This window comes from Canis lupus, chromosome 9 (assembly GCF_003254725.2).
Source record: "Canis lupus dingo isolate Sandy chromosome 9, ASM325472v2, whole genome shotgun sequence".
Classification (NCBI taxonomy): Eukaryota; Metazoa; Chordata; class Mammalia; order Carnivora; family Canidae; genus Canis; species Canis lupus.
The window spans coordinates 41,748,558-41,755,860 of NC_064251.1; positions in this window are offsets into that span (position 1 = coordinate 41,748,558).

The following is a 7,303-nucleotide window of genomic DNA, read 5'->3' on the forward strand; positions in this document are numbered from 1 at the left end:
GTCCCACGTCGGGCTCCCAGCATGAAGCCTGCTTCTCCCTCTGCCTGTGTCTCTGCCTTTCTCTCTCTCTGTTTATCATGAATGAATAAATAAATATTTTTTTAAAAAAGAATATAATGTTGGGGCGCCTGGGTGGCTCAGTTGGTTAAGCATCTGATTTTGGATTTTGGCTCTGATTATGGATGGTCTCAGGACAGTCGGCTTGTCTCCCTCTTTCACTTCCCCTCACCCTGCTCATGTGCTCGCTCTGAAATAAATAAATCTTAACAGAAACAAGTGAATAAAATACCATCTGGTCCTGAAAATATAGCCATCAGGTAAATTACCCATGCATATTTATGGGGACTACCCTTCATATTCATACTTCTCCTGAAAATTCCTCAGTATTTCAGAGTCCTGCTCATCTTTTTTTAAGTTTTTTATTTAAATTCCAGTTAGTTTACATATAGTGTGATATTAGTTTTGGGGTAGAATATGGTGATTCAGGGACGCCTGGGTGGCTCAGGGCATGATCCTGGAGTCCTGGGATCAAGTCCCACATCAGGCTTCCTGCATGGAGCCTGCTCCTCCCTCTGCCTATGTCTCTGACTCTCTCTGTGTCTCCCATGAATAAATAAAATCTTTTTAAAAAAGAAGTAAAATCTTATACAAAAAAATATGGTGATTCAACACTTCATCACCCAGTGCTCATCATGACAAGTGCACTCCTTAATTCCCCTATCCAGCTCCCCTCTGATAATCAATTCTTTATAGTTAAGAGTCTGTTTCTTACTTTTTTTCCTTTGCTCATTTGTTTCTTAAATTCCACATATGTGTGAACTCATGGCATTTGTCTTTCTCTGACTTATTTTGCTGAGCATCATAACCTCTAGTCCTGTCATGCAAATGGTAAACATTCATTCTTTTTTATAACTAATATTCCATTGTGTGTGTGTGTGTGTGTGTGTACATCTTCTTTATCCATTCATCAGTTGATGGACACATGGACTCTTTCCATAATTTGGTCATTTTAGATAATGCTATAATAAACATCAGAATGCATGTACCCCTTTGAATTAGTATTTTCTTATTCTTTGAATAAATACCAAGTAGTGCAATTGTTGGATTGTAGGGTAGTTCTATTTTTAACTTTTTGAAGGAATCTCCATATTGTTTTCCACAGTGCCTGCACCAGGTTGCATTCCTACCAACAGTGCAAGAGGGCTCCGTTTTCTCCTTGTCCTAACACCTGCTGTTTCTTGTGTTGTTGATTTTAGCCATCCTGACAGATATGAGATATATCATTGTAGTTTTGATTTGCATTTCCTTGATGATGAGGGATACTGAGCATCTTTTCCTGTGTCTGTTGGCCATCTGTATGTCGTCTTTGGAGAAATGCCTATTCATGTCTTCTGCCCATTTTTAATTTGATTATTCATTTTTGGGGCTTTGAGTTTTTTAAGTTATGTATTTTGGATTCTAACCCTTTATCAGATATGCCATTTGCAAATATTGTCTACCATTCCATAGGTTGCCTTTTAGTTTTGTTGTTTCCTTTGCTGTGAAGTTTATTTTGATGTAGGTTTTTTGTTTGTTTTAAGAGGGAGAGAGCATGTGCAAGTGGGGTGGGAAGAGGCAGCGGGAGGGAGAGAGAGAACCCCCCCCTTTTTTTTGAGAGAGAGAACCTTAAACAGGCTCCATGCTAAGTTCCTCAGTACTTCAGAGTCCTGCTCATCTTTTTTTTTTTAAGTTTTTTATTTAAAAAAAAAAAAAAAAAAAGCATGGAGCTAAGCTAAGCTTTAAATAAAAGCTAAGCATGGAGCCTAATACAGGGCTCAATCTCATGACCCTGAGATCATGATCTGAACCAAAACCGAGAGTCGGATGCTTAATCTGCTGAGCCACCCAGGGACCCCTTGATGTAGTCTTTTTTTTTTTTTTTTTTTTTTTTTTTTTTTTTTTTTTTTCCTTGATGTAGTCTTAATAGTTTATTTTGCTTTAGTTTGTCTTTCCTCAGGGAACATACATAGAAAGAACATACATTGCTACAGCTGATGTCAAAGAAGTTACTGCCTATGTTTTCTAGGATTTTTATGGGTTCAGGTTTCACGTTTAGGTCTTTAATCCATTTTTAAATTTATTTTTGTGAGCGATGTTAAGTGGTCCAGTTTTCACAACATTATTTGTTGAAAAGACTGTCTTTTTCCCACTGGATATTCTTCCTGCTTTGTCAAAGATGAATTGACCATATAATTGTGGACTCATTTCTGGGTTTTCTATTCTGTTCTATTGATCTATGTGTCCATTTTTGTACCAGCATCATACTATATTGATTACTATAGTTTTGTAATAGAACTTGAAATCTGGAATTGTGATACCTCTCACTTTTTCTTCCTTTCTTTTTTTAAAGATTTTATTTATTCATTTGACAGAGAGAGAGAGAGAGCACAAGCAGGGGGAGCAGCAGGCAGAGGGAGAAGCAGGCTCCCCACAGAGCAGGAAGAACAATGTGGGGCTCAATCCTAGGACCCTGGGATCATGACCTGAGCCTTTAATGGTTCCTTACACATTTTAGGATTGTTTTTCCTAGCTCTGTGAAAAATGCAGGCAGTATTTTGATAGGGATTGCATTAAAAGTATAGATTGCTTTGGGTAGTATAGACATTTTATCAATATTTATTCTTCGAATCCGTAAGTATGGAACGACTTTCCAGTTCTTTGTGTTATCTTCAATTTCTTTCATCAGTGTTTTATAATTTTCAGGGTATAGTTCTTTCATCTCTTTGGCTATGTTTATTCCTAGGTATCTTGTTTTTTTGGGTGCCGTTGTAAATAGGATAGATTCCTTAATTTCTCTTTCTGTTGCTTCATTACTGGCATATAGAAATGCCACAGATTTCTGTATGTTGATTTTGTATCCTGCCACTTTATTGAATTCATTTATCAGTTCTAGCAGTTTTTTGATAGGGTCTTTCAGGTTTTTTATAGAGAGTATCATGTCATCTGCAAATACTGACAGGTTTACTTTTTCCTTATCTATTTGGATGCTTTTTATTTCTCTTTCTTGTCTGATTGCTGTGGCTAGAACTTCTAGTACTATGTTAAACAACAGTGGGGAGAGTGGATATCCCTGTTTTGTTCCTGGGCATAGAGGAAAAGCTCTTAGCTTTTCCCCATTGAGGATATTAGCTGTGAGTCTTTCATATATGGCTTTTATTATGCTGAGGTATGTTCCTTCTGAACCTATTTTGAGATTTTTGTCATAAATGGATGTTGTACTTTGTCAAATGTTTTTTCTTCATCTATTGAAATAATCGTATGTTTCTTATCCTTTTATTTATGTGGTATATCATGTGGATTGATTTACATATATTGAACCACCCTTGTAACTCAAGAATAAATACCATTTGATCATGGTGAATGACTTTTTTAATGTATTGCTGGATTCAGCTTGATAGCATTTTGAGAATTTTTAAAAATATTTTATTTATTTATTCATGAGACAGGGAGAGAGAGAGGCAGAGACATATGCAGAGGGAGAAGCAGTCTCCCTGAGGGAGCCTGATGTGGGACTTAATCCCAGGACTTTGGGATCACAACCTGAGCCAAAGGTAAATGCTCAACCACTGAGCCACCCAGGTGCCCCATTTTGAGAATTTTTGCATCCATGTTCATCAGGGATATTGGCCTGTAGTTCTCTTTTTTAGTGGAGTCTTTATCTGGTTTTGGTATCAAGGTAATGCTGGCCTCATCGAATGAGTTTGGAAGTTTTCCTTTCTTTTCTATTTTTTGGAATAGCTTGAGAGTAAGTATTAATTCTTCTTTAAATGTTTGGTAGAATTAACCTGTGAAGCCATTTGGCTCTGGACTTTTGTTTGTTGGGAGTTTTTTGATTAGTGATTCAATTTCTTGGCTGTTATCAGTCTGTTCAAGTTTTCTAGTTCTTCCTGTGTCAGTTTTGGTAGTAATGTATTTCTAGGAATTTATCCATTTCTTCCAGGTTTTCCAATTTGTTGCTATTAGTTTTTCATAACATTCTTGTATAATTGCCTCTCTGGCTAGAGGTTTACATATTAATTTTTTCAAAGAACCAGTTCCTGGTTTCATTGATCTATCGTTTTTTAGTTTCTGTATCATTTATTTCTGCCTTAATCTTATTTCCTTCCTTTTCCTGGATTTAGGCTTCCTTTGTTCTTTTCCCTTGTTTCTTTGTAAGGTTAGGTTGTTTGAGATTTTTCTTGCTTCTTAAGTTAGGCTTGCATTGCTATACACTTCTCTCTTTGGACCAATTTTGGTGCAACCCAAAGGTTTTGAACTGATGTGTTTTCATTTTCATTTGTTTCCATGCATGTCTTTTTTTTTTTTTAAGATATTTGACAGAGAGAGAGAGAGAGAGAGAGAGAGAGAGAGAAAGAGCACAAGCAAGGGGAGTAGCAGGCAAGAGGAGAGGGAGAAGCAGGTTCCCCACCAAGCAGGGAGCCCAACATGGAACTCAATCCCAGGACCTTGAGATTATGAACTGAGCCAAAGGCAGATGCTTAAGTAAGCCACCCAAGTGCCCCATTAGTTTCTTCTTTAATTTCCTGGCTGACCAATTAATGTTTAATAGCATGTTGCTCAAACTCCATGTATTTGTGGCCTTTCCCAATATTTTCTTATGGCTGACTTCTAGTTTTGTAGTATTGTGGTCAGAAAAGGTGCTTGGGAAAAAAAAAAAGGTGCTTAGGATGACTTCAATCTTCTTGAATTTGTTGAGGCCTGTTTTGTGGCCTCCTATGTGATCGATTCCGGAGAATGTTCCATGTGCACTTGAAAAGAATGTGTACCTAAAAAAAAAAAAAAAAGAATGTGTATTCTGTTATCGTAGGATAGAATGTTCTGAATGTATGTGTTAAGTCCACTGGTCTAGTGTGTCATTCAAAGTCATTGTTTCCTTGCTTATTCTCTGTTCACATAATCTGTCTATTGATATAAGTGTGGTGTTAAATTCCATTATTGTATTATTATTGATTAGTTCCTTTATGTTTGTATCGTTTTATGTATTTTGGTTGCTTCCATGTTGGGGGCATAAATATTTACAATTGTTTTATCATCTTGTTGGATTGTCCCCTTTATTATTATATAGTACCCTTCTTTGTCTCATTACAGTCTTTGTGTCAGTCTGGTTTGTCTGAAAAATTAAAAATAAAAAATTATAATAAAGTCTAGTTTGTCCAACATTAAGTACTGCTACTCTGACTTTCGACGTCCATTTGCATGGCAGATGTTTCTCCATTCTGTGACTTTCAACTTGCAGGTATCTTTAGGTCTAAAATGAATCTCTTGTAGTAACAGAGATGCGTCTTGTTTTTTATCTGTTCTGACACCATGTCTTTTGATTGGAACATTTGGTTCATTTACATTCAAAGATATGCATTTTTTAAAGATTTTATTCATTTATTCATGAGACAAACACACAGGACTGAGAGATACAGGCAGAGAGAGAAGCAGGCTCCTCATGGGGAGCCTGATGCAGGACTTGATCCCAGGACCCCAGAATCAGAACTTGAGCCAAAGGCAGATGCTCAACCATGGAGCCATCCAGGTGCCCCGATAGATATGTATTTACTGCCATTTTATTACTTGTTCTGTAGTTGTTCCTGGAGATTTTCTGATTCTTTCTTACCTTTCTCTCATGTTTTCCTGATTTTCTTTAGTGATATATTTGGATTTCTTTCTTTTTATTCTTTGCATGTTTATTAGTGGTTTTTGATATATGGTTACCATTAAGTTTGTGTGTAACCTCTTTTGCATATAGCAGTCCATACTTTTAAAAAATATTTATTTATTTATGAGAGACACAGAGAGAGAGGCAGAGACCTAGGAAGAGGGAGAAGCAGGCTCCCTGAAGGGAGCCTGATGCGGGACTTGATCTCAGGACCCTGGGATCACAACCTGAGCCAAAGGTAGACATTTAACCACTGAGCCACCCAGACCGCCCAGCAGTCCATATTAACTTGGTGGTGGTTTAAGTTTGAACCCATTCTTTTCTCTCTTCCCTATGTTTTAGGTATATATATTTCATATCATCTTGTATGTAAGTTCCTTGCTGAAATATTTTTTACAGAAATATTTTTACTGCTTTTGTGTTTCCTACCTTTATAGTGTCACTTTCGGTATCTCCTAGAGTACTGCTCATCTTCAGAATTCTCTGCACTTCATCTGCAAATGCTTCCCTGAGCCCTACCTCAAACTAAATAACCCTTATAATTTTTTTCAGGATACCTCGGGTTATCCTTGTTTAAAAAATAGACAATTAAAAAAATAGACAATGAGCTCTGAAGCATAGGCTTTTAAGACTTTTCATTCTACTCATCCCCTGCATTCTGATTCATTTGTATCCACTTAATATTGCCTAACCTTAGTTATACTTTGCAAGATTTGTTTCACAACCCTTATAAATATGGCCTGGTCTTTATTCCTCTTCAGTAACAATGTCTAGTCTAAAAGTTAAATGCAATAGAAATAAGCATGTGTTTATTTAACTTTAATATCAACTGAATAAAAAAGTCTAACAACAAAACTAAAAACCTGCAATAATGTTTACATTTTCTTGGATGATTAAATGTTAACAACACACAAGTTTAATACCTTGTATGGTAATATTTTCACTAAGATTTCTCTGAATTAACAGTAGGATGTTAACATTACAAGGGAACTCATCTTTATTGAGTTTACATGCCTTTGAGGTGCAAACAGAATATGTCAAATATTGCTCTAGATGTTTGTATTATTGATAACAGAATAACTACTTACTATATGCTAGGCCTTGTGCTAAGATGTTATTTAATTTCCATTAAGAACCTATAAGGTAATACTAGTGCCTTTTTTACAAGTGAAGAAATTGAGATTCAAAGAAGGTATTTGTCCAGAGTTACACTGTTAGAGTCAGAATTTGAACCCAAATCACCCAAATACGATGCCACTTTCATCTCCAAATCCTGCACAAAAATGGAGGTCAAATTGTCAAATCAATATGAGATAGCCCCCAAATTATCAATTATCTCACAATATCTCCACATGTGGGATCATGGTCTATCACTGATCATGCATCTGAATTCCACAAAAGCAATCAGATTATTAGGCAACATTAACACATGCCTCCTACCTGGTATTACAAATCTGTCATCCAAAGACCAGTTCTGGTGGAAAAGCTTGATTTGGCCTTGATAAGAAGGCAGCAGAGCCTCAGGATCACCCTAAAGACCAGCTTTCCCTGATATAGTAACATCGCTCAAAATAATTCCATTACTGCATTGTGTAGAGGTATTCTGTTAGAAGAAAT